Source organism: Oncorhynchus kisutch, unplaced genomic scaffold (genome assembly GCF_002021735.2).
Source record: "Oncorhynchus kisutch isolate 150728-3 unplaced genomic scaffold, Okis_V2 scaffold2735, whole genome shotgun sequence".
In the NCBI taxonomy this organism is placed as follows: domain Eukaryota; kingdom Metazoa; phylum Chordata; class Actinopteri; order Salmoniformes; family Salmonidae; genus Oncorhynchus; species Oncorhynchus kisutch.
In genome coordinates, this window is record NW_022264680.1 from 1 (window position 1) to 24877 (window position 24877).

General features: G+C 43.2%; 25 non-coding genes across 25 annotated transcripts; all 25 read left to right on the forward strand.

The window, feature by feature from the left end:
- Positions 1-512: 512 nt before the first annotated feature.
- trnap-cgg (transfer RNA proline (anticodon CGG)) lies at positions 513-583 on the forward strand. Its single transcript has one exon. It is a non-coding gene; the product is annotated as a tRNA-Pro (tRNA).
- Positions 584-1277: 694 nt separating this feature from the next.
- trnap-cgg (transfer RNA proline (anticodon CGG)) lies at positions 1278-1349 on the forward strand. Its single transcript has one exon. It is a non-coding gene; the product is annotated as a tRNA-Pro (tRNA).
- A 725-nt stretch (positions 1350-2074) lies between these two features.
- trnap-cgg (transfer RNA proline (anticodon CGG)) lies at positions 2075-2148 on the forward strand. Its single transcript has one exon. It is a non-coding gene; the product is annotated as a tRNA-Pro (tRNA).
- A 1823-nt stretch (positions 2149-3971) lies between these two features.
- On the forward strand, positions 3972-4042 carry trnap-cgg (transfer RNA proline (anticodon CGG)). The gene has a single exon. It is a non-coding gene; the product is annotated as a tRNA-Pro (tRNA).
- Positions 4043-4734: 692 nt separating this feature from the next.
- trnap-cgg (transfer RNA proline (anticodon CGG)) lies at positions 4735-4806 on the forward strand. Its single transcript has one exon. It is a non-coding gene; the product is annotated as a tRNA-Pro (tRNA).
- A 691-nt stretch (positions 4807-5497) lies between these two features.
- On the forward strand, positions 5498-5569 carry trnap-cgg (transfer RNA proline (anticodon CGG)). Its single transcript has one exon. It is a non-coding gene; the product is annotated as a tRNA-Pro (tRNA).
- A 1804-nt stretch (positions 5570-7373) lies between these two features.
- Positions 7374-7445, forward strand: trnap-cgg (transfer RNA proline (anticodon CGG)). The gene has a single exon. It is a non-coding gene; the product is annotated as a tRNA-Pro (tRNA).
- A 693-nt stretch (positions 7446-8138) lies between these two features.
- Positions 8139-8210, forward strand: trnap-cgg (transfer RNA proline (anticodon CGG)). Its single transcript has one exon. It is a non-coding gene; the product is annotated as a tRNA-Pro (tRNA).
- A 691-nt stretch (positions 8211-8901) lies between these two features.
- On the forward strand, positions 8902-8973 carry trnap-cgg (transfer RNA proline (anticodon CGG)). The gene has a single exon. It is a non-coding gene; the product is annotated as a tRNA-Pro (tRNA).
- Positions 8974-9835: 862 nt separating this feature from the next.
- trnap-cgg (transfer RNA proline (anticodon CGG)) lies at positions 9836-9907 on the forward strand. The gene has a single exon. It is a non-coding gene; the product is annotated as a tRNA-Pro (tRNA).
- An 861-nt stretch (positions 9908-10768) lies between these two features.
- trnap-cgg (transfer RNA proline (anticodon CGG)) lies at positions 10769-10840 on the forward strand. Its single transcript has one exon. It is a non-coding gene; the product is annotated as a tRNA-Pro (tRNA).
- Positions 10841-11701: 861 nt separating this feature from the next.
- trnap-cgg (transfer RNA proline (anticodon CGG)) lies at positions 11702-11773 on the forward strand. Its single transcript has one exon. It is a non-coding gene; the product is annotated as a tRNA-Pro (tRNA).
- Positions 11774-12632: 859 nt separating this feature from the next.
- On the forward strand, positions 12633-12704 carry trnap-cgg (transfer RNA proline (anticodon CGG)). Its single transcript has one exon. It is a non-coding gene; the product is annotated as a tRNA-Pro (tRNA).
- An 861-nt stretch (positions 12705-13565) lies between these two features.
- On the forward strand, positions 13566-13637 carry trnap-cgg (transfer RNA proline (anticodon CGG)). The gene has a single exon. It is a non-coding gene; the product is annotated as a tRNA-Pro (tRNA).
- An 859-nt stretch (positions 13638-14496) lies between these two features.
- On the forward strand, positions 14497-14568 carry trnap-ugg (transfer RNA proline (anticodon UGG)). The gene has a single exon. It is a non-coding gene; the product is annotated as a tRNA-Pro (tRNA).
- An 859-nt stretch (positions 14569-15427) lies between these two features.
- On the forward strand, positions 15428-15499 carry trnap-cgg (transfer RNA proline (anticodon CGG)). The gene has a single exon. It is a non-coding gene; the product is annotated as a tRNA-Pro (tRNA).
- Positions 15500-16189: 690 nt separating this feature from the next.
- Positions 16190-16260, forward strand: trnap-cgg (transfer RNA proline (anticodon CGG)). The gene has a single exon. It is a non-coding gene; the product is annotated as a tRNA-Pro (tRNA).
- Positions 16261-16949: 689 nt separating this feature from the next.
- Positions 16950-17021, forward strand: trnap-cgg (transfer RNA proline (anticodon CGG)). Its single transcript has one exon. It is a non-coding gene; the product is annotated as a tRNA-Pro (tRNA).
- Positions 17022-17883: 862 nt separating this feature from the next.
- Positions 17884-17954, forward strand: trnap-cgg (transfer RNA proline (anticodon CGG)). Its single transcript has one exon. It is a non-coding gene; the product is annotated as a tRNA-Pro (tRNA).
- A 1454-nt stretch (positions 17955-19408) lies between these two features.
- On the forward strand, positions 19409-19481 carry trnap-cgg (transfer RNA proline (anticodon CGG)). Its single transcript has one exon. It is a non-coding gene; the product is annotated as a tRNA-Pro (tRNA).
- A 1643-nt stretch (positions 19482-21124) lies between these two features.
- On the forward strand, positions 21125-21198 carry trnap-cgg (transfer RNA proline (anticodon CGG)). Its single transcript has one exon. It is a non-coding gene; the product is annotated as a tRNA-Pro (tRNA).
- A 697-nt stretch (positions 21199-21895) lies between these two features.
- Positions 21896-21967, forward strand: trnap-cgg (transfer RNA proline (anticodon CGG)). The gene has a single exon. It is a non-coding gene; the product is annotated as a tRNA-Pro (tRNA).
- A 694-nt stretch (positions 21968-22661) lies between these two features.
- trnap-cgg (transfer RNA proline (anticodon CGG)) lies at positions 22662-22733 on the forward strand. Its single transcript has one exon. It is a non-coding gene; the product is annotated as a tRNA-Pro (tRNA).
- A 689-nt stretch (positions 22734-23422) lies between these two features.
- On the forward strand, positions 23423-23494 carry trnap-cgg (transfer RNA proline (anticodon CGG)). Its single transcript has one exon. It is a non-coding gene; the product is annotated as a tRNA-Pro (tRNA).
- Positions 23495-24301: 807 nt separating this feature from the next.
- Positions 24302-24373, forward strand: trnap-cgg (transfer RNA proline (anticodon CGG)). The gene has a single exon. It is a non-coding gene; the product is annotated as a tRNA-Pro (tRNA).
- Positions 24374-24877: the final 504 nt, after the last annotated feature.

Below are 24877 nucleotides of genomic sequence, written 5' to 3' on the forward strand. Positions count from 1 at the left end.
CATTTGTATGAGAAGACTGATTTCCCCGGGATGTGTCATGTTTTGTCAAATTTGCTCTCGCTCTGCCACATTCACCAAAGATCAGAGGTTGTGACATCAGCAGTTATGGTAGCATTGAGAAGCATCCAGTGCAAAATACGTGACATTTCTAGTTTAATACTGACAGATTCCAATGTTTTTTTTTTTTTTATCACATACCGGTGCGTCAATCGGATCAAATGAAATGAGATCCAATAGATTTTTGTGATGCCTACTTTTTCATTGTTAAATCTACATTTAGCTCTTTCTTAATTTGTTTCTTGCTGTTACAGCTAATGAATATTGAATCTGAAAGACTCAGCAGATGAATTACAGAGTATGAACTGAAACCTGGTCAACTGCTTGGAAGATAGCTATGCTCACAAGTATACCACCAGCACTCACGTGATTCACTGTGGCCTGGCAACATCGACCCGTCAATCCATGTCCTCACCGTCATTGCTGGCGACTGCAAACAATGTCTTGAAATAAATGGCTCGTTGGTCTAGGGGTATGATTCTCGCTTCGGGTGCGAGAGGTCCCGGGTTCAAATCCGGATGAGCCCTTTTAAAGAGCCTTTAACAATCTGAGACAGGCGGATCTTGGGCAACTGGTTGGAGGGACGACTTCCACCACTGGAGTGCAGGACCAGGTGGATGAGTGAATAAGGCAATGGACTGGCTCAATCTCCTTTCCATAGAATGGTCAAACTATGTTGTAGGTCAAACCCTTCGGAGAGCTCAGACATTTGTATGAGAAGACTGATTTCCCGGGATGTGTCATGGTTTGTCAAATATTGCTCTCGCTCTGCCACATTTCACCAAAGATGCAGAGGTGTGACATCAGCAGTTATGGTAGCATTGAGAAGCATCCAGTGCAAAATACGTGACATTTCTAGTTTAATACTGACAGATTCCAATGTTTTTTTTTTTTTATTCACATACCGGTGCGTCAATCGGATCAAATGAAATGAGATCCAATAGATTTTGATGCCTACTTTTTCATTGTTAAAATCTACATTTAGCTCTTTCTTAATTTGTTTCTTGCTGTTACAGCTAATGAAGATTGAATCTGAAAGACTCAGCAGATGAATTACAGAGTATTTGAACTGAAACCTGGTCAACTGCTTGGAAGATAGCTATGCTCACAAGTATACCACCAGCACTCACGTGATTCACTGTGGCCTGGCAACATCGACCCGTCAATCCATGTCCTCACCGTCATTGCTGGCGACTGCAAAACAATGTCTTGAAATAAATGGCTCGTTGGTCTAGGGGTATGATTCTCGCTTCGGGTGCGAGAGGTCCCGGGTTCAAATCCCGGATGAGCCCTTTTAAAGAGCCTTTAACAATCTGAGACAGGCGGATCTTGGGCAACTGGTTGGAGGGACGACTTCCACCACTGGAGTGCAGGACCAGGTGGATGAGTGAATAAGGCAATGGACTGCTAATCCCTTTCCATAGAATGGTCAAAACTATGTTGTAGGTCAAACCCTTCGGAAGCTACAGACATTTGTATGAGAAGACTGATTTCTCCCGGGCATGGTGTACATGGTCTTGTCAAATATATTGCTCTCGCTCTCCACATTTCACCAAAGATGCCAGACGGCTAGTGTGACATCAGACAGTTATAAGGTAGCATTGAGAAGCAGTCCAGGTGCCAAAATACGTGACCAATCATTCTAGTTTAATATACTGACAGATTCCAATGTTTTTTCTGTTTAATTTCACCATACCGGTGCGTCAATCGGATCAAATGAAATGAGATCCAATAGATTTTGATAGCCTACTTTTTCATTGTTAAAATCTACATTTAGCTCTTTTCTTAATTTGTTTCTTGCTGTTACAGCTAATGAATATTGAATCTGAAAGACTCAGCAGATGAATTACAGAGTATTTGAACTGAAACCTGGTCAACTGCTTGGAAGATAGCTATGCTCACAAGTATACAACCAGCCACACTCACGTGATTCACTGTGGCCTGGCAACATCGACCCCGTCAATCCATGTCCTCACCGTCATTGCTGGCGACTGCAAAACAATGTCTTGAAATAAATGGCTCGTTGGTCTAGGGGTATGATTCTCGCTTCGGGTGCGAGAGGTCCCGGGTTCAAATCCCGGATGAGAGCCCTGTTTAAAGAGCCTTAACAATCTGAGACAGGCGGATCTTGGGCAACTGGTTGGAGGGACGACTTCCACCACTGGAGTGCAGGACCAGGTGGATGAGTGAATAAGGCAATGACTGCTAATTCCATTGTGCTCTGCACTATAGGCCTTCAGCATTGCACAACATTTTATTAATTTCTTCCTATGTTAAAAAATCTGTAATTTTACCGGGCACATAGGTTACCTTCAGACGAGTCCCCGTGACATTTGTGGGGGTCGTAGAGCAAAACTGAGAAACAGCATTGTGTTTGCGAGAGTCTCCCCTTTCCATAGAATGGTCAAACTATGTTGTAGTCAAACCCTTCGGAAGCTACAGACATTTGTATGAGAAGACTGATTTCCCGGGATGTGTCATGTTTTGTCAATATTGCTCTCGCTCTGCCACATTCACCAAAGATGCAGAGGTGTGACATCAGCAGTTATGGTAGCATTGAGGAAGCATCCAGTGCAAAATACGTGACATTTCTAGTTTAATACTGACAGATTCAATGTTTTTTTTTTTTATTCACATACCGGTGCGTCAATCGGATCAAATGAAATGAGATCCATAGATTTTGATGCCTACTTTTTCAATTGTTAAAATCTACATTTAGCTCTTTCTTAATTTGTTTCTTGCTGTTACAGCTAATGAAGATTGAATCTGAAAAGACTCAGCAGATGAATTACAGAGTATTTAACTGAAAACCCCCTGGTCAAGGCTGCTTGGAAGATAGCTATGCTCACCAGTATAAACCACACAAGCACTCACACGTGATTCACTGTGGCCTGGCAAACATCGACCCGTCCAAATCCATGTCTCACCGTCATTGCTGGCGACTGCAAAAACACTGTCCCTTGAAATAAATGGCTCGTTGGTCTAGGGTAATGATTGCTCGCTCGGGTGCGAGAGGGTCTCCGGGTTCAAATCCCGGATGGAGACCCTTTTAAAAGAGCCCTTTAACAATCCTGTGACGGCGGATCGTTGGGGCAACTGGTTGGGAGGACGACTTCCCACACTGGAGTGCAGGACCAGGTGGATGAGTGAATAAGGCAATGGACTGCTAATCCATTGTGCTCTGCACTATAGGCTTCAGCATTGCACAACATTTATTAATTTCTTCCTTGGTTAAAAAATCTGTAATTTTACCGGGACATAGGTTACCTTCAGACGAGTCCCGTGACATTTGTGGGGGTCGTAGAGCAAAACTGAGAACAGCATTGTGTTTGCGAGAGTCTCCCCTTTCCATAGAATGGTCAAACTATGTTGTAGGTCAAACCCTTCGGAAGCTACAGACATTTGTATGAGAAGACTGATTTCCCGGGATGTGTCATGTTTTGTCAAATATTGCTCTCGCTCTGCCACATTTCACCAAAGATGCAGAGGTGTGACATCAGCAGTTATGGTAGCATTGAGAAGCATCCAGTGCAAAATACGTGACATTTCTAGTTTAATACTGACAGATTCCAATGTTTTTTTTTTTTTATTCACATACCGGTGCGTCAATCGGATCAAATGAAATGAGATCCAATAGATTTTGATGCCTACTTTTTCATTGTTAAAATCTACATTTAGCTCTTTCTTAATTTGTTTCTTGCTGTTACAGCTAATGAAGATTGAATCTGAAAGACTCAGCAGATGAATTACAGAGTATTTGAACTGAAACCTGGTCAACTGCTTGGAAGATAGCTATGCTCACAAGTATACCACCAGCACTCACGTGATTCACTGTGGCCTGGCAACATCGACCCGTCAATCCATGTCCTCACCGTCATTGCTGGCGACTTGCAAAACAATGTCTTGAAATAAATGGCTCGTTGGTCTAGGGGTATGATTCTCGCTTCGGGTGCGAGAGGTCCCGGTTCAAATCCCGGATGAGCCCTTTAAAGAGCCTTTAACAATCCTGAGACAGGCGGATCTTGGGCAACTGGTTGGAGGGACGAATTCCACCACTGGAGTGCAGGACCAGGTGGATGAGTGAATAGGCAATGGACTGCTATCCCTTTCCATAGAATGGTCAAACTATGTTGTAGGTCAAACCTTCGGAAGCTACAGACATTTGTATGAGAAGACTGATTTCCCGGGATGTGTCATAGGTTTGTCAAATATTGCTCTCGCTCTGCCACATTTCACCAAAGATGCAGAGGTGTGACCATCAGCAGTTTATGGTAGCATTGAGAAAGCATCCAGTGCCAAAATACGTGACATTTCTAGGTTAATACTGACAGATTCCAATGTTTTTTTTTTTTATTCACATACCGGTGCGTCAATCGGATCAAATGAAATGAGATCCAATAGATTTTGATGCCTACTTTTTCATTGTTAAAATCTACATTTAGCTCTTTCTTAATTTGTTTCTTGCTGTTACAGCTAATGAAGATTGAATCTGAAAGACTCAGCAGATGAATTACAGAGTATTTGAACTGAAACCTGGTCAACTGCTTGGAAGATAGCTATGCTCACAAGTATACCACCAGCACTCACGTGATTCACTGTGGCCTGGCAACATCGACCCGTCAATCCATGTCCTCACCGTCATTGCTGGCGACTGCAAAACAATGTCTTGAAATAAATGGCTCGTTGGTCTAGGGGTATGATTCTCGCTTCGGGTGCGAGAGGTCCCGGGTTCAAATCCCGGATGAGCCCTTTTAAAGAGCCTTTAACAATCTGAGACAGGCGGATCTTGGGCAACTGGTTGGAGGGACGACTTCCACCACTGGAGTGCAGGACCAGGTGGATGAGTGAATAAGGCAATGGACTGCTAATCCCCTTTCCATAGAATGGTCAAACTATGTTGTAGGTCAAACCCTTCGGAAGCTACAGACATTTGTATGAGAAGACTGATTTCCCGGGATGTGTCATGGTTTGTCAAATATTGCTCTCGCTCTGCCACATTTCACCAAAGATGCAGAGGTGTGACATCAGCAGTTATGGTAGCATTGAGAAGCATCCAGTGCAAAATACGTGACATTTCTAGTTTAATACTGACAGATTCCAATGTTTTTTTTTTTTATTCACATACCGGTGCGTCAATCGGATCAAATGAAATGAGATCCAATAGATTTTGATGCCTACTTTTTCATTGTTAAAATCTACATTTAGCTCTTTCTTAATTTGTTTCTTGCTGTTACAGCTAATGAAGATTGAATCTGAAAGACTCAGCAGATGAATTACAGAGTATTTGAACTGAAACCTGGTCAACTGCTTGGAAGATAGCTATGCTCACAAGTATACCACCAGCACTCACGTGATTCACTGTGGCCTGGCAACATCGACCCGTCAATCCATGTCCTCACCGTCATTGCTGGCGACTGCAAAACAATGTCTTGAAATAAATGGCTCGTTGGTCTAGGGGTATGATTCTCGCTTCGGGTGCGAGAGGTCCCGGGTTCAAATCCCGGATGAGCCCTTTTAAAGAGCCTTTAACAATCTGAGACAGGCGGATCTTGGGCAACTGGTTGGAGGGACGACTTCCACCACTGGAGTGCAGGACCAGGTGGATGAGTGAATAAGGCAATGGACTGCTAATCCATTGTGCTCTGCACTATAGGCTTCAGCATTGCACAACATTTATTAATTTCTTCCTTGGTTAAAAAATCTGTAATTTTACCGGGACATAGGTTACCTTCAGACGAGTCCCGTGACATTTGTGGGGGTCGTAGAGCAAAACTGAGAACAGCATTGTGTTTGCGAGAGTCTCCCCTTTCCATAGAATGGTCAAACTATGTTGTTAGGTCAAACCCTTCGGAGGCACAGACATTTGTATGAGAAGACTGATTTCCCCGGGATGTGTCATGGTCTTTGTCAAATAGTGCTCCTGCGCTCTGCCCACATTTCACCAAAGATGCAGAGGTGTGACATCAGCAGTTATGGTAGCATTGAGAAGCATCCAGTGCAAAATACGTGACATTTCTAGTTTAATACTGACAGATTCCAATGTTTTTTTTTTTATTCACATACCGGTGCGTTCAATCGGATCAAAGGAAATGAGATCCAAAGATTTTGATGCCTACTTTTCATTGTTATACAATCTACATTTAGCTCTTTCTTAATTTGTTTCTTGCTGTTACAGCTAATGAATATTGAATCTGAAAAGACTCAGCAGATGAATTACGAGTATTTTGAACTGAAACCTGGTCAACTGCTTGGAAGATAGCTATGCTCACAAGTACCACCAGCACTCACGTGATTCACTGTGGCCTGGCAACATCGACCCGTCAATCCATGTCCTCACCGTCATTGCTGGCGACTGCAAAAAAGGTCTTGAATAAATGGCTCGTTTGTCTAGGGGTATGATTCTCGCGTTCGGGTGCGAGAGGTCCCGGGTTCAAATCCCGGGATTGAGCCCTTTTTAAAGAGCCTTTAACAATCTGAGACAGGCGGATCTTGGCAACTGGTTGGAGGGACGACTTCCACCACTGAGTGCAGGACCAGGTGGATGAGTGAATAGCAATGGACTGCTAATCCATTGTGCTCTGCACTATAGGCTTCAGCATTGCACAACATTTATTAATGTTTCTTCCTTGGTTAAAAAATCTGTAATTTTACCGGGACATAGGTTACCTTCAGACGAGTCCCGTGACATTTGTGGGCGTCGTAGAGCAAAACTGAGAACAGCATTGTGTTTTGCGAGAGTCTCCCCTTTCCATAGAATGGTCAAACTATGTTGTAGGTCAAACCCTTCGGAAGCTACAGACATTTGTATGAGAAGACTGATTTCCCGGTGATGTGCTCATGTTTTTGTCAAATATTGCTCTCGCTCTGCCACATTTCACCAAAGATGCAGATGGTGTGACATCAGCAGGTATGGTAGCATTGAGAAGCATCCAGTGCAAAATACTTGACATTTCTAGTTTAATACTGACAGATTCCAATGTTTTTTTTTTTTTTTCCACATACCGGTGCGTCAATCGGATCAAATGAAATGAGATCCAATAGATTTTGATGCCTACTTTTCATTGGTTAAAATCTACATTTAGCTCTTTCTTAATTTGTTTCTTGCTGTACAGCTAATGAATATTGAATCTGAAAGACTCAGCAGATGAATTACAGAGTATTTGAACTGAAACCTGGTCAACTGCTTGGAAGATAGCTATGCTCACAAGTATACCACCAGCACTCACGTGATTCACTGTGGCCTGGCAACATCGACCCGTCAATCCATGTCCTCACCGTCATTGCTGGCGACTGCAAAACAATGTCTTGAAATAAATGGCTCGTTGGTCTAGGGGTATGATTCTCGCTTCGGGTGCGAGAGGTCCCGGGTTCAAATCCCGGATGAGCCCTTTTAAAGAGCCTTTAACAATCTGAGACAGGCGGATCTTGGGCAACTGGTTGGAGGGACGACTTCCACCACTGGAGTGCAGGACCAGGTGGATGAGTGAATAAGGCAATGGACTGCTAATCCCCTTTCCATAGAATGGTCAAACTATGTTGTAGGTCAAACCCTTCGGAAAGCTACAGACATTTGTATGAGAAGACTGATTTCCCGGGATGTGTCATGGTTTGTCAAATATTGCTCTCGCTCTGCCACATTTCACCAAAGATGCAGAGGTGTGACATCAGCAGTTATGGTAGCATTGAGAAGCATCCAGTGCAAAATACGTGACATTTCTAGTTTAATACTGACAGATTCCAATGTTTTTTTTTTTTTATTCACATACCGGTGCGTCAATCGGATCAAATGAAATGAGATCCAATAGATTTTGATGCCTACTTTTTCATTGTTAAAATCTACATTTAGCTCTTTCTTAATTTGTTTCTTGCTGTTACAGCTAATGAATATTGAATCTGAAAGACTCAGCAGATGAATTACAGAGTATTTGAACTGAAACCTGGTCAACTGCTTGGAAGATAGCTATGCTCACAAGTATACCACCAGCACTCACGTGATTCACTGTGGCCTGGCAACATCGACCCGTCAATCCATGTCCTCACCGTCATTGCTGGCGACTGCAAAACAATGTCTTGAAATAAATGGCTCGTTGGTCTAGGGGTATGATTCTCGCTTCGGGTGCGAGAGGTCCCGGGTTCAAATCCCGGATGAGCCCTTTTAAAGAGCCTTTAACAATCTGAGACAGGCGGATCTTGGGCAACTGGTTGGAGGGACGACTTCCACCACTGGAGTGCAGGACCAGGTGGATGAGTGAATAAGGCAATGGACTGCTAATCCCCTTTCCATAGAATGGTCAAACTATGTTGTAGGTCAAACCCTTCGGAAGCTACAGACATTTGTATGAGAAGACTGATTTCCCGGGATGTGTCATGGTTGTCAAATATTGCTCTCGCTCTGCCACATTTCACCAAAGATGCAGAGGTGTGACATCAGCAGTTATGGTAGCATTGAGAAGCATCCAGTGCAAAATACGTGACATTTCTAGTTTAATACTGACAGATTCCAATGTTTTTTTTTTTTAATTCACATACCGGTGCGTCAATCGGATCAAATGAAATGAGATCCAATAGATTTTGATGCCTACTTTTTCATTGTTAAAATCTACATTTAGCTCTTTCTTAATTTGTCTCTTGCTGTTACAGCTAATGATATTGAATCTGAAAGACTCAGCAGATGAATTACAGAGTATTTGAACTGAAACCTGGTCAACTGCTTGGAAGATAGCTAGTGCTCACAAGTATACCACCAGCACTCACGTGATTCACTGTGGCCTGGCAACATCGACCCGTCAATCCATGTCCTCACCGTCATTGCTGGCGACTGCAAAACAATGTCTTGAAATAAATGGCTCGTTGGTCTAGGGGTATGATTCTCGCTTCGGGTGCGAGAGGTCCCGGGTTCAAATCCCGGATGAGCCCTTTTAAAGAGCCTTTAACAATCTGAGACAGGCGGATCTTGGGCAACTGGTTGGAGGGACATCTTCCACCACTGGAGTGCAGGACCAGGTGGATGAGTGAATAAGGCAATGGACTGCTAATCCATTGTGCTCTGCACTATAGGCTTCAGCATTGCACAACATTTATTAATTTCTTCCTTGGTTAAAAAATCTGTAATTTTACCGGGACATAGGTTACCTTCAGACGAGTCCCGTGACATTTGTGGGGGTCGTAGAGCAAAACTGAGAACAGCATTGTGTTTGCGAGAGTCTCCCCTTTCCATAGAATGGTCAAACTATGTTGTAGGTCAAACCCTTCGGAAGCTACAGACATTTGTATGAGAAGACTGATTTCCCGGGATGTGTCATGTTTTGTCAAATATTGCTCTCGCTCTGCCACATTTCACCAAAGATGCAGAGGTGTGACATCAGCAGTTATGGTAGCATTGAGAAGCATCCAGTGCAAAATACGTGACATTTCTAGTTTAATACTGACAGATTCCAATGTTTTTTTTATTTTATTCACATACCGGTGCGTCAATCGGATCAAATGAAATGAGATCCAATAGATTTTGATGCCTACTTTTTCATTGTTAAAATCTACATTTAGCTCTTTCTTAATTTGTTTCTTGCTGTTACAGCTAATGAAGATTGAATCTGAAAGACTCAGCAGATGAATTACAGAGTATTTGAACTGAAACCTGGTCAACTGCTTGGAAGATAGCTATGCTCACAAGTATACCACCAGCACTCACGTGATTCACTGTGGCCTGGCAACATCGACCCGTCAATCCATGTCCTCACCGTCATTGCTGGCGACTGCAAAACAATGTCTTGAAATAAATGGCTCGTTGGTCTAGGGGTATGATTCTCGCTTCGGGTGCGAGAGGTCCCGGGTTCAAATCCCGGATGAGCCCTTTTAAAGAGCCTTTAACAATCTGAGACAGGCGGATCTTGGGCAACTGGTTGGAGGGACGACTTCCACCACTGGAGTGCAGGACCAGGTGGATGAGTGAATAAGGCAATGGACTGCTAATCCATTGTGCTCTGCACTATAGGCTTCAGCATTGCACAACATTTATTAATTTCTTCCTTGGTTAAAAAATCTGTAATTTTACCGGGACATAGGTTACCTTCAGACGAGTCCCGTGACATTTGTGGGGGTCGTAGAGCAAAACTGAGAACAGCATTGTGTTTGCGAGAGTCTCCCCTTTCCATAGAATGGTCAAACTATGTTGTAGGTCAAACCCTTCGGAAGCTACAGACATTTGTATGAGAAGACTGATTTCCCGGGATGTGTCATGTTTTGTCAAATATTGCTCTCGCTCTGCCACATTTCACCAAAGATGCAGAGGTGTGACATCAGCAGTTATGGTAGCATTGAGAAGCATCCAGTGCAAAATACGTGACATTTCTAGTTTAATACTGACAGATTCCAATGTTTTTTTTTTTTTTCCACATACCGGTGCGTCAATCGGATCAAATGAAATGAGATCCAATAGATTTTGATGCCTACTTTTTCATTGTTAAAATCTACATTTAGCTCTTTCTTAATTTGTTTCTTGCTGTTACAGCTAATGAATATTGAATCTGAAAGACTCAGCAGATGAATTACAGAGTATTTGAACTGAAACCTGGTCAACTGCTTGGAAGATAGCTATGCTCACAAGTATACCACCAGCACTCACGTGATTCACTGTGGCCTGGCAACATCGACCCGTCAATCCATGTCCTCACCGTCATTGCTGGCGACTGCAAAACAATGTCTTGAAATAAATGGCTCGTTGGTCTAGGGGTATGATTCTCGCTTCGGGTGCGAGAGGTCCCGGGTTCAAATCCCGGATGAGCCCTTTTAAAGAGCCTTTAACAATCTGAGACAGGCGGATCTTGGGCAACTGGTTGGAGGGACGACTTCCACCACTGGAGTGCAGGACCAGGTGGATGAGTGAATAAGGCAATGGACTGCTAATCCATTGTGCTCTGCACTATAGGCTTCAGCATTGCACAACATTTATTAATTTCTTCCTTGGTTAAAAAATCTGTAATTTTACCGGGACATAGGTTACCTTCAGACGAGTCCCGTGACATTTGTGGGGGTCGTAGAGCAAAACTGAGAACAGCATTGTGTTTGCGAGAGTCTCCCCTTCCATAGAATGGTCAAACTATGTTGTAGGTCAAACCCTTCGGAAGCTACAGACATTTGTATGAGAAGACTGATTTCCCGGGATGTGTCATGTTTTGTCAAATATTGCTCTCGCTCTGCCACATTTCACCAAAGATGCAGAGGTGTGACATCAGCAGTTATGGTAGCATTGAGAAGCATCCAGTGCAAAATACGTGACATTTCTAGTTTAATACTGACAGATTCCAATGTTTTTTTTATTTTATTCACATACCGGTGCGTCAATCGGATCAAATGAAATGAGATCCAATAGATTTTGATGCCTACTTTTTCATTGTTAAAATCTACATTTAGCTCTTTCTTAATTTGTTTCTTGCTGTTACAGCTAATGAAGATTGAATCTGAAAGACTCAGCAGATGAATTACAGAGTATTTGAACTGAAACCTGGTCAACTGCTTGGAAGATAGCTATGCTCACAAGTATACCACCAGCACTCACGTGATTCACTGTGGCCTGGCAACATCGACCCGTCAATCCATGTCCTCACCGTCATTGCTGGCGACTGCAAAACAATGTCTTGAAATAAATGGCTCGTTGGTCTAGGGGTATGATTCTCGCTTCGGGTGCGAGAGGTCCCGGGTTCAAATCCCGGATGAGCCCTTTTAAAGAGCCTTTAACAATCTGAGACAGGCGGATCTTGGGCAACTGGTTGGAGGGACGACTTCCACCACTGGAGTGCAGGACCAGGTGGATGAGTGAATAAGGCAATGGACTGCTAATCCATTGTGCTCTGCACTATAGGCTTCAGCATTGCACAACATTTATTAATTTCTTCCTTGGTTAAAAAATCTGTAATTTTACCGGGACATAGGTTACCTTCAGACGAGTCCCGTGACATTTGTGGGGGTCGTAGAGCAAAACTGAGAACAGCATTGTGTTTGCGAGAGTCTCCCCTTTCCATAGAATGGTCAAACTATGTTGTAGGTCAAACCCTTCGGAAGCTACAGACATTTGTATGAGAAGACTGATTTCCCGGGATGTGTCATGTTTTGTCAAATATTGCTCTCGCTCTGCCACATTTCACCAAAGATGCAGAGGTGTGACATCAGCAGTTATGGTAGCATTGAGAAGCATCCAGTGCAAAATACGTGACATTTCTAGTTTAATACTGACAGATTCCAATGTTTTTTTTTTTTTCACATACCGGTGCGTCAATCGGATCAAATGAAATGAGATCCAATAGATTTTGATGCCTACTTTTTCATTGTTAAAATCTACATTTAGCTCTTTCTTAATTTGTTTCTTGCTGTTACAGCTAATGAATATTGAATCTGAAAGACTCAGCAGATGAATTACAGAGTATTTGAACTGAAACCTGGTCAACTGCTTGGAAGATAGCTATGCTCACAAGTATACCACCAGCACTCACGTGATTCACTGTGGCCTGGCAACATCGACCCGTCAATCCATGTCCTCACCGTCATTGCTGGCGACTGCAAAACAATGTCTTGAAATAAATGGCTCGTTGGTCTAGGGGTATGATTCTCGCTTCGGGTGCGAGAGGTCCTGGGTTCAAATCCCGGATGAGCCCTTTTAAAGAGCCTTTAACAATCTGAGACAGGCGGATCTTGGGCAACTGGTTGGAGGGACGACTTCCACCACTGGAGTGCAGGACCAGGGTGGATGAGTGAATAAGGCAATGGACTGCTAATCCATTGTGCTCTGCACTATAGGCTTCAGCATTGCACAACATTTATTAATTTCTTCCTTGGTTAAAAAATCTGTATTTTACCGGGACATAGGTTACCTTCAGACGAGTCCCGTGACATTTGTGGGGGTCGTAGAGCAAAACTGAGAACAGCATTGTGTTTGCGAGAGTCTCCCCTTTCCATAGAATGGTCAAACTATGTTGTAGGTCAAACCCTTCGGAAGCTACAGACATTTGTATGAGAAGACTGATTTCCCGGGATGTGTCATGTTTTGTCAAATATTGCTCTCGCTCTGCCACATTTCACCAAAGATGCAGAGGTGTGACATCAGCAGTTATGGTAGCATTGAGAAGCATCCAGTGCAAAATACGTGACATTTCTAGTTTAATACTGACAGATTCCAATGTTTTTTTTTTTTTTTTCACATACCGGTGCGTCAATCGGATCAAATGAAATGAGATCCAATAGATTTTGATGCCTACTTTTTCATTGTTAAAATCTACATTTAGCTCTTTCTAATTTGTTTCTTGCTGTTACAGCTAATGAATATTGAATCTGAAAGACTCAGCAGATGAATTACAGAGTATTTGAACTGAAACCTGGTCAACTGCTTGGAAGATAGCTATGCTCACAAGTATACCACCAGCACTCACGTGATTCACTGTGGCCTGGCAACATCGACCCGTCAATCCATGTCCTCACCGTCATTGCTGGCGACTGCAAAACAATGTCTTGAAATAAATGGCTCGTTGGTCTAGGGGTATGATTCTCGCTTCGGGTGCGAGAGGTCCTGGGTTCAAATCCCGGATGAGCCCTTTTAAAGAGCCTTTAACAATCTGAGACAGGCGGATCTTGGGCAACTGGTTGGAGGGACGACTTCCACCACTGGAGTGCAGGACCAGGTGGATGAGTGAATAAGGCAATGGACTGCTAATCCATTGTACTCTGCACTATAGGCTTCAGCATTGCACAACATTTATTAATTTCTTCCTTGGTTAAAAAATCTGTAATTTTACCGGGACATAGGTTACCTTCAGACGAGTCCCGTGACATTTGTGGGGGTCGTAGAGCAAAACTGAGAACAGCATTGTGTTTGCGAGAGTCTCCCCTTTCCATAGAATGGTCAAACTATGTTGTAGGTCAAACCCTTCGGAAGCTACAGACATTTGTATGAGAAGACTGATTTCCCGGGATGTGTCATGTTTTGTCAATATTGCTCTCGCTCTGCCACATTTCACCAAAGATGCAGAGGTGTGACATCAGCAGTTATGGTAGCATTGAGAAGCATCCAGTGCAAAATACGTGACATTTCTAGTTTAATACTGACAGATTCCAATGTTTTTTTTTTTATTCACATACCGGTGCGTCAATCGGATCAAATGAAATGAGATCCAATAGATTTTGATGCCTACTTTTTCATTGTTAAAATCTACATTTAGCTCTTTCTTAATTTGTTTCTTGCTGTTACAGCTAATGAAGATTGAATCTGAAAGACTCAGCAGATGAATTACAGAGTATTTGAACTGAAACCTGGTCAACTGCTTGGAAGATAGCTATGCTCACAAGTATACCACCAGCACTCACGTGATTCACTGTGGCCTGGCAACATCGACCCGTCAATCCATGTCCTCACCGTCATTGCTGGCGACTGCAAAAAAATGTCTTGAAATAAATGGCTCGTTGGTCTAGGGGTATGATTCTCGCTTTGGGTGCGAGAGGTCCCGGGTTCAAATCCCGGATGAGCCCTTTTAAAGAGCCTTTAACAATCTGAGACAGGCGGATCTTGGGCAACTGGTTGGAGGGACGACTTCCACCACTGGAGTGCAGGACCAGGTGGATGAGTGAATAAGGCAATGGACTGCTAATCCATTGTGCTCTGCACTATAGGCTTCAGCATTGCACAACATTTATTAATTTCTTCCTTGGTTAAAAATCTGTAATTTTACCGGGACATAGGTTACCTTCAGACGAGTCCCGTGACATTTGTGGGCGTCGTAGAGCAAAACTGAGAACAGCATTGTGTTTGCGAGAGTCTCCCCTTTCCATAGAATGGTCAAACTATGTTGTAGGTCAAACCCTTCGGAAGCTACAGACATTTGTATGAGAAGACTGATTTCCCGGGATGTGTCATGTTTTGTCAAATATTGCTCTCGCTCTGCCACATTTCACCAAAGATGCAGAGGTGTGACATCAGCAGTTATGGTAGCATTGAGAAGCATCCAGTGCAAAATACGTGATATTTCTAGTTTAATACTGACAGATTCCAATGTTTTTTTTTTTTTCCACATACCGGTGCGTCAATCGGATCAAATGAAATGAGATCCAATAGATTTTGATGCCTACTTTTTCATTGTTAAAATCTACATTTAGCTCTTTCTTAATTTGTTTCTTGCTGTTACAGCTAATGAATATTGAATCTGAAAGACTCAGCAGATGAATTTCAGAGTATTTGAACTGAAACCTGGTCAACTGCTTGGAAGATAGCTATGCTCACAAGTATACCACCAGCACTCACGTGATTCACTGTGGCCTGGCAACATCGACCCGTCAATCCATGTCCTCACCGTCATTGCTGGCGACTGCAAAACAATGTCTTGAAATAAATGGCTCGTTGGTCTAGGGTATGATTCTCGCTTCGGGTGCGAGAGGTCCCGGGTTCAAATCCCCGGATGAGCCCTTTTAAAGAGCCTTTAACAATCTGAGACAGGCGGATCTTGGGCAACTGGTTGAGGGACGACTTCCACCACTGGAGTGCAGGACCAGGTGGATGAGTGAATAAGGCAATGGACTGCTAATCCCCTTCCATAGAATGGTCAAACTATGTTGTAGGTCAAACCCTTCGGAAGCTACAGACATTTGTATGAGAAGACTGATTTCCCGGGATGTGTCATGGTTTGTCAAATATTTGCTCTCGCTCTGCCACATTTCACCAAAGATGCAGAGGTGTGACATCAGCAGTTATGGTAGCATTGAGAAGCATCCAGTGCAAATACGTGACATTTCTAGTTTAATACTGACAGATTCCAATGTTTTTTTTTTTTTTATTCACATACCGGTGCGTCAATCGGATCAAATGAAATGAGATCCAATAGATTTTGATGCCTACTTTTCATTGTTAAAATCTACATTTAGCTCTTTCTTAATTTGTTTCTTGCTGTTACAGCTAATGAATATTGAATCTGAAAGACTCAGCAGATGAATTACAGAGTATTTGAACTGAAACCTGGTCAACTGCTTGGAAGATAGCTATGCTCACAAGTATACCACCAGCACTCACGTGATTCACTGTGGCCTGGCAACATCGACCCGTCAATCCATGTCCTCACCGTCATTGCTGGCGACTGCAAAACAATGTCTTGAAATAAATGGCTCGTTGGTCTAGGGTATGATTCTCGCTTCGGGTGCGAGAGGTCCCGGGTTCAAATCCCGGATGAGCCCTTTTAAAGAGCCTTTAACAATCGAGACAGGCGGATCTTGGGCAACTGGTTGGAGGGACGACTTCCACCACTGGAGTGCAGGACCAGGTGGATGAGTGAATAAGGCAATGGACTGCTAATCCCCTTTCCATAGAATGGTCAAACTATGTTGTAGGTCAAACCCTTCGGAAGCTACAGACATTTGTATGAGAAGACTGATTTCCCGGGATGTGTCATGGTTTGTCAAATATTGCTCTCGCTCTGCCACATTTCACCAAAGATGCAGAGGTGTGACATCAGCAGTTATGGTAGCATTGAGAAGCATCCAGTGCAAAATACGTGACATTCTAGTTTAATACTGACAGATTCCAATGTTTTTTTTTTTAATTCACATACCGGTGCGTCAATCGGATCAAATGAAATGAGATCCAATAGATTTTGATGCCTACTTTTTCATTGTTAAAATCTACATTTAGCTCTTTCTTAATTTGTTTCTTGCTGTTACAGCTAATGAATATTGAATCTGAAAGACTCAGCAGATGAATTACAGAGTATTTGAACTGAAACCTGGTCAACTGCTTGGAAGATAGCTATGCTCACAAGTATACCACCAGCACTCACGTGATTCACTGTGGCCTGGCAACATCGACCCGTCAATCCATGTCCTCACCGTCATTGCTGGCGACTGCAAAACAATGTCTTGAAATAAATGGCTCGTTGGTCTAGGGGTATGATTCTCGCTTCGGGTGCGAGAGGTCCCGGGTTCAAATCCCGGATGAGCCCTTTTAAAGAGCCTTTAACAATCTGAGACAGGCGGATCTTGGGCAACTGGTTGGAGGGACGACTTCCACCAATGGAGTGCAGGACCAGGTGGATGAGTGAATAAGGCAATGGACTGCTAATCCATTGTGCTCTGCACTATAGGCTTCAGCATTGCACAACATTTATTAATTTCTTCCTTGGTTAAAAAATCTGTAATTTTACCGGGACATAGGTTACCTTCAGACGAGTCCCGTGACATTGTGGGCGTCGTAGAGCAAAACTGAGAACAGCATTGTGTTTGCGAGAGTCTCCCCTTTCCATAGAATGGTCAAACTATGTTGTAGGGTCAAACCCTTCGGAAGCTACAGACATTTGTATGAGAAGACTGATTTCCCGGGATGTGTCATGTTTTGTCAAATATTGCTCTCGCTCTGCCACATTTCACCAAAGATGCAGAGGTGTGACATCAGCAGTTATGGTAGCATTGAGAAGCATCCAGTGCAAAATACGTGATATTTCTAGTTTAATACTGACAGATTCCAATGTTTTTTTTTTTTTTCCACATACCGGTGCGTCAATCGGATCAAATGAAATGAGATCCAATAGATTTTGATGCCTACTTTTCATTGTTAAAATCTACATTTAGCTCTTTCTTAATTTGTTTCTTGCTGTACAGCTAATGAATATTGAATCTGAAAGACTCAGCAGATGAATTACAGAGTATTTGAAACTGAAACCTGGTCAACTGCTTGGAAGATAGCTATGCTCACAAGTATACCACCAGCACTCACGTGATTCACTGTGGCCTGGCAACATCGACCCGTCAATCCATGTCCTCACCGTCATTGCTGGCGACTTGCAAAACAATGTCCTTGAAATAAATGGCTCGTTGGTCTAGGGGTATGATTCTCGCTTCGGGTGCGAGAGGTCCGGGTTCAAATCCCGGATGAGCCCTTTTAAAGAGCCTTAACAATCTGAGACAGGCGGATCTTGGGCAACTGGTGGAGGGACGACTTCCACCACTGGAGTGCAGGACCAGGTGGATGAGTGAATAAGGCAATGGACTGCTAATCCCCTTTCCATAGACTGGTCAACTATGTTGTAGGTCAAACCCTTCGGAAGCTACAGACATTTGTATGAGAAGAACTGATTTCCCGGGATGTGTCATGGTTTGTCAAATATTGCCTCTCGCTCTGCCACATTTCACCAAAGATGCAGAGGTGTGACATCAGCAGTTATGGTAGCATTAGAAGCATCCAGTGCAAAATACGTGACATTTCTAGTTTAATACTGACAGATTCCAATGTTTTTTTTTTGTTATTCACATACCGGTGCGTTCAATCGGATCAAATGAAATGAGATCCAATAGATTTGATGCCTACTTTTCATTGTTAAAATCTACATTTAGCTCTTTCTTAATTTGTTTCTTGCTGTTACAGCTAATGAATATTGAATCTGAAAGACTCAGCAGATGAATTACAGAGTATTTGAACTGAAACCTGGTCAACTGCTTGGAAGATAGCTATGCTCACAAGTATACCACCAGCACTCACGTGATTCACTGTGGCCTGGCAACATCGACCCGGTTCAATCCATGTCCTCACCGTCATGGCTGGCGACTGCAAAACAATGTCTTGAAATAAATGGCTCGTTGGTCTAGGGTATGATTCTCGCTTCGGGTGCGAGAGGTCCCGGTTTCAAATCCCGGATGAGCCCTTTTAAAGAGCCTTTAACAATCTGAGACAGGCGGTCTTGGGCAACTGGGTGGAGGGACGACTTCCACCACTGGAGTGCAGGACCAGGTGGATGAGTGAATAAGGCAATGGACTGCTAATCCCCTTTCCCATAGAATGGTCAAACTATGTTGTAGGTCAAACCCTTCGGAAGCTACAGACATTTGTATGAGAAGACTGATTTCCCGGGATGTGTCATGGTTTTGTCAAATATTGCTCTCGCTCTTGCCACATTTCACCAAAGATGCAGAGGTGTGACATCAGCAGTTATGGTAGCATTGAGAAGCATCCAGTGCAAAATACGTGACATTTCTAGTTTAATACTGAAAGATTCCATGTTTTTTTTTTTTTATTCACATACCGGTGCGTCAATCGGATCCAATGAAATGAGATCCAATAGATTTTGATGCCCTACTTTTTCATTGTTAAAATCTACATTTAGCTCTTTCTTAATTGTTTCTTGCTGTTACAGCTAATGAATATTGAATCTGAAGACTCAGCAGATGAATTACAGAGTATTTGAACTGAAACCTGGTCAACTGCTTGGAAGATAGCTATGCTCACAAGTATACCACCAGCACTCACGTGATTCACTGTGGCCTGGCAACATCGACCCGTCAATCCATGTCCTCACCGTCATTGCTGGCGACTGCAAAACAATGTCTTGAAATAAATGGCTCGTTGGTCTAGGGGTATGATTCTCGCTTCGGGTGCGAGAGGGTCCCGGGTTCAAATCCCGGATGAGCCCTTTTAAGAGCCTTTAACAATCTGAGACAGGCGGATCTTGGGCAACTGGTTGGAGGGACGACTTCCACCACTGGAGTGCAGGACAGGGTGATGAGTGAATAAGGCAATGGACTGCTAATCCCTTTCCATAGAATGGTCAAACTATGTTGTAGGTCAAACCCTTCGGAAGCTACCGACATTTGTAATGAGAAGACTGATTTTCCGGGATGTGTCATGGTTTGTCAAATATTGCTCTCGCTCTGCCACATTTCACCAAAGATGCAGAGGTTGTGGACATCAGCAGTTATGGTAGCATTGAGAAGCAATCCAGTGCAAAATACGTGACATTTCTAGTTAATACTGACAGATTCCAATGTTTTTTTTTTTTTATTCACATACCGGTGCGTCAATCGGATCAATGAAATGAGATCCAATAGATTTTGATGCCTACTTTTTCATTGTTAAAAATCTACATTAGCTCTTTCTTAATTTGTTTCTTGCTGTTACAGCTAATGAATATTGAATCTGAAAGACCTCAGCAGATGAATACAGAGTAGTTTGAACTGAAACCACCTGGGTCAACTGCTGGAAGATAGCCTATGCTCACAAGTATACCAACAAGCACTCAGCGTGATTCACTGTGGCCTGGCAACATCGACCCGTCAATCAATGTCCTCATCACCGTCATTGCTGGGCGGACTGCAAAAACAATGTCCTATGAAATAAATGCTCGTTGGTCTAGGGGTATGATTCTCGCTTGGGTGCGAGAGGTCCCGGGTTCAAATCCCGGATGAGCCCTTTTAAAGAGCCGTTAACAATCTGAGACAGGCGGATCTTGGGCAACTGGTTGGAGGACGACTTCCACCACTGGAGTGGCAGGACCAGGTGGATGATGTGAATAAGGCAATGGACTGCTAATCCATTGTGCTCTGCACTATAGGCTTCAGCATTGCCACAAAATTTATTAATTTCTTTCCTTGGTTAAAAAATCTGTAATTTTACCGGGACAATAGGTTACCTTCAGACGAGTCCCGTGACATTTGTGGGCGTCGTAGAGCAAAACTGGAGAACAGCATTGTGTTTTGCGAGAGTCTCCCCTTTCCATAGAATGGTCAACTAGTTGTAGGTCAAACCCTTCGGAAGCTACAGACATTTGTATGAGAAGACTGATTCCCGGGACTGTGTCATGTTTTGTCAAATATGGCTCTCGCTCTGCCACATTTCACCAAAGATGCAGAGGGTGTGACATCAGCAGTAGTTATGGTAGCATTGAGAAGCATCCAGTGCAAATACGTGATCTTTCTAGTTTAATACTGACAGATTCCAATGTTTTTTTTTTTTTCCACATACCGGTGCGTCAATCGGATCAAATGAAAGTGAGATCCAATAGATTTTGATGCCTACTTTTTCACATTGTTAAAATCTACATTAGCTCTTTCTTAATTTGTTTCTGCTGGTTACGCTAATGAATATTGAATCTGAAAGACTCAGCAGATGAATTACAGAGTATTTGAACTGAAACCGGTCAAACTGCTTGGAAGATAGCTATGCTCACAAGTATACCACAGCACTCACGTGATTCACTGTGGCCTGGCAACATCGACCCGTCAATCCATGTCCTCACCGTCATTGCTGGCGACTGCAAAACAATGTCTTGAAATAAATGGCTCGTTAGGTCTAGGGGTATGATTCTCGCTTCGGGTGCGAGAGGTCCCGGGTTCAAATCCCCGGATGAGCCCTTTTAAAGAGCCGTTAACAATCTGAGACAGGCGGATCTTGGGCAACTGGTTGGAGGGACGACTTCCACCACTGGAGTGCAGGACCAGGTGGATGAGTGAATAAGGCAATGGACTGCTAATCCCCTTTCCATAGAATGTGTCAACACTATGTTGTAGGTCAAACCCTTCGGAAGCTACAGGACATTTGTATGAGAAGACTGATTTCCCGGGACTGTGTCATGGTTTGTCAAATATGCTCTCGCTCTGCCACATTTCACAAAGATGCAGAGGTGTGACATCAGCAGTTATGGTAGCATTGAGAAGCATCCAGTGCAAAATACGTGACATTTCTAGTTTAATACTGACAGATTCCAATGTTTTTTTTTTTTATCTCACATACCGAGGTGCGTCAATCGGATCAAATGAAATGAGATCCAATAGATTTTGATGCCTACTTTTTCATTGTTAAAATCTACATTTAGCTCTTTCTTAATTTGTTCTTGCTGTTACAGCTAATGAATATTGAATCTGAAAGACTCAGCAGATGAATTACAGAGTATTTGAACTGAAACCTGGTCAACTGCTTGGAAGATAGCCTATGCTCACAAGTATACCACCAGCACTCACGTGATTCACTGTGGCCTGGCAACATCGACCCGTCAATCCATGTCCTCACCGTCATTGCTGGCGACTGCCAAAACAATGTCTTGAAATAAATGGCTCGTTGGTCTAGGGGTATGATTCTCGCTTCGGGTGCGAGAGGTCCCGGGTTCAAATCCCGGATGAGCCCTTTTAAAGAGCCTTTAACAATCTGAGACAGGCGGATCTTGGGCAACTGGTTGGAGGGACGACTTCCACCACTGGAGTGCAGGACCAGGTGGATGAGTGAATAAGGCAATGGACTGCTAATCCCCTTTCCATAGAATGGTCCAAACTATGTTGTAGGTCAAACCCTTCGGAAGCTACAGACATTTGTATGAGAAGACTGATTTCCCGGGATGTGTCATGGTTTGTCAAATATTGCTCTCGCTCTGCCACATTTCACCAAAGATGCAGAGGTGTGACATCAGCAGTTATGGTAGCATTGAGAAGCATCCAGTGCAAAATACGTGACATTTCTAGTTTAATACTGACAGATTCCAATGTTTTTTTTTTTTATTCACATACCGGTGCGTCAATCGGATCAAATGAAATGAGCAATCCAATAGATTTTGATGCCTACTTTTTCATTGTTAAAATCTACATTTAGCTCTTTCTTAATTTGTTTCTTGCTGTTACAGCTAATGAATATTGAATCTGAAAGACTCAGCAGATGAATTACAGAGTATTTGAACTGAAACCTGGTCAACTGCTTGGAAGATAGCTATGCTCACAAGTATACCACCAGCACTCACGTGATTCACTGTGGCCTGGCAACATCGACCCGTCAATCCATGTCCTCACCGTCATTGCTGGCGACTGCAAAACAATGTCTTGAAATAAATGGCTCGTTGGTCTAGGGGTATGATTCTCGCTTCGGGTGCGAGAGGTCCCGGGTTCAAATCCCGGATGAGCCCTTTTAAAGAGCCTTTAACAATCTGAGACAGGCGGATCTTGGGCAACTGGTTGGAGGGACGACTTCCACCACTGGAGTGCAGGACCAGGTGGATGAGTGAATAAGGCAATGGACTGCTATCCCCTTTCCATAGAATGGTCAAACTATGTTGTAGGTCAAACCCTTCGGAAGCTACAGACATTGTATGAGAAGACTTGATTTCCCGGGATGTGTCATGGTTTGTCAAATATTGCTCTCGCTCTGCCACATTTCACCAAAGATGCAGAGGTGTGACATCAGCAGTTATGGTAGCATTGAGAAGCATCCAGTGCAAAATACGTGACATTTCTAGTTTAATACTGACAGATTCCAATGTTTTTTTTTTTTATTCACATACCGGTGCGTCAATCGGATCAAATGAAATGAGATCCAATAGATTTGATGCCTACTTTTTCATTGTTAAAATCTACATTTAGCTCTTTCTTAATTTGTTTCTTGCTGTTACAGCTAATGAATATTGAATCTGAAAGACTCAGCAGATGAATTACAGAGTATTTGAACTGAAACCTGGTCAACTGCTTGGAAGATAGCTATGCTCACAAGTATACCACCAGCACTCACGTGATTCACTGTGGCCTGGCAACATCGACCCGTCAATCCATGTCCTCACCGTCATTGCTGGCGACTGCAAAACAATGTCTTGAAATAAATGGCTCGTTGGTCTAGGGGTATGATTCTCGCTTCGGGTGCGAGAGGTCCCGGGTTCAAATCCCGGATGAGCCCTTTTAAAGAGCCTTTACAATCTGAGACAGGCGGATCTTGGGCAACTGGTTGGAGGGACGACTTCCACCACTGGAGTGCAGGACCCAGGTGGGAGTGAATAAGGCATGGGACTGCTATAAGTGCTCTGCACTAAGGCCAAAACAATTAATTTCTTCCTTGTTAAAAAATGTAATTTTACCGGGACATAGGTTACCTTCAGACGAGTCCCCATTTGTGGTCGTAAAAAAACTGAGAACAGACGAGAATAGAATGGTCAAACTATGTTGTAGGTCAAACCCTTCGGAAGCTACAGACATTTGTATGAGAAGACTGATTTCCCGGGATGTGTCATGTTTTGTCAAATATTGCTCTCGCTCTGCCACATTTCACCAAAGATGCAGAGGTGTGACATCAGCAGTTATGGTAGCATTGAGAAGCATCCAGTGCAAAATACGTGACATTTCTAGTTTAATACTGACAGATTCCAATGTTTTTTTTTTTTTATTCACATACCGGTGCGTCAATCGGATCAAATGAAATGAGATCCAATAGATTTTGATGCCTACTTTTTCATTGTTAAAATCTACATTTAGCTCTTTCTTAATTTGTTTCTTGCTGTGTACAGCTAATGATATTGAATCTGAAAGACTCAGCAGATGAATTACAGAGTATTTGAACTGAAACCTGGTCAACTGCTTGGAAGATAGCTATGCTCACAAGTATACCACCAGCACTCACGTGATTCACTGTGGCCTGGCAACATCGACCCGTCAATCCATGTCCTCACCGTCATTGCTGGCGACTGCAAAACAATGTCTTGAAATAAATGGCTCGTTGGTCTAGGGGTATGATTCTCGCTTCGGGTGCGAGAGGTCCCGGGTTCAAATCCCGGATGAGCCCTTTTAAAGAGCCTTTAACAATCTGAGACAGGCGGATCTTGGGCAACTGGTTGGAGGGACGACTTCCACCACTGGAGTGCAGGACCAGGTGGATGAGTGAATAAGGCAATGGACTGCTAATCCATTGTGCTCTGCACTATAGGCTTCAGCATGCACAACATTATTAATTTCTTCCTTGGTTAAAAATCTGTAATTTTACCGGACATAGGTTACCTTCAGACGAGTCCCGTGACATTTGTGGGGGTCGTAGAGCAAACTGAGAACAGCATTGTGTTTGCGAGAGTCTCCCCTTTCCATAGAATGGTCAAACTATGTTGTAGGTCAAACCCTTCGAAGCTACAGACATTTGTATGAGAACTGATTTTCCCGGGATGTGTCATGTTTTGTCAATATTGCTCTCGCTCTGCCACATTTCACCAAGATCAGAGGTGTGACATCAGCAGTTATGTAGCATTGAGAAGCATCCAGTGCAAAATACGTGACATTTCTAGTTAATACTGACAGA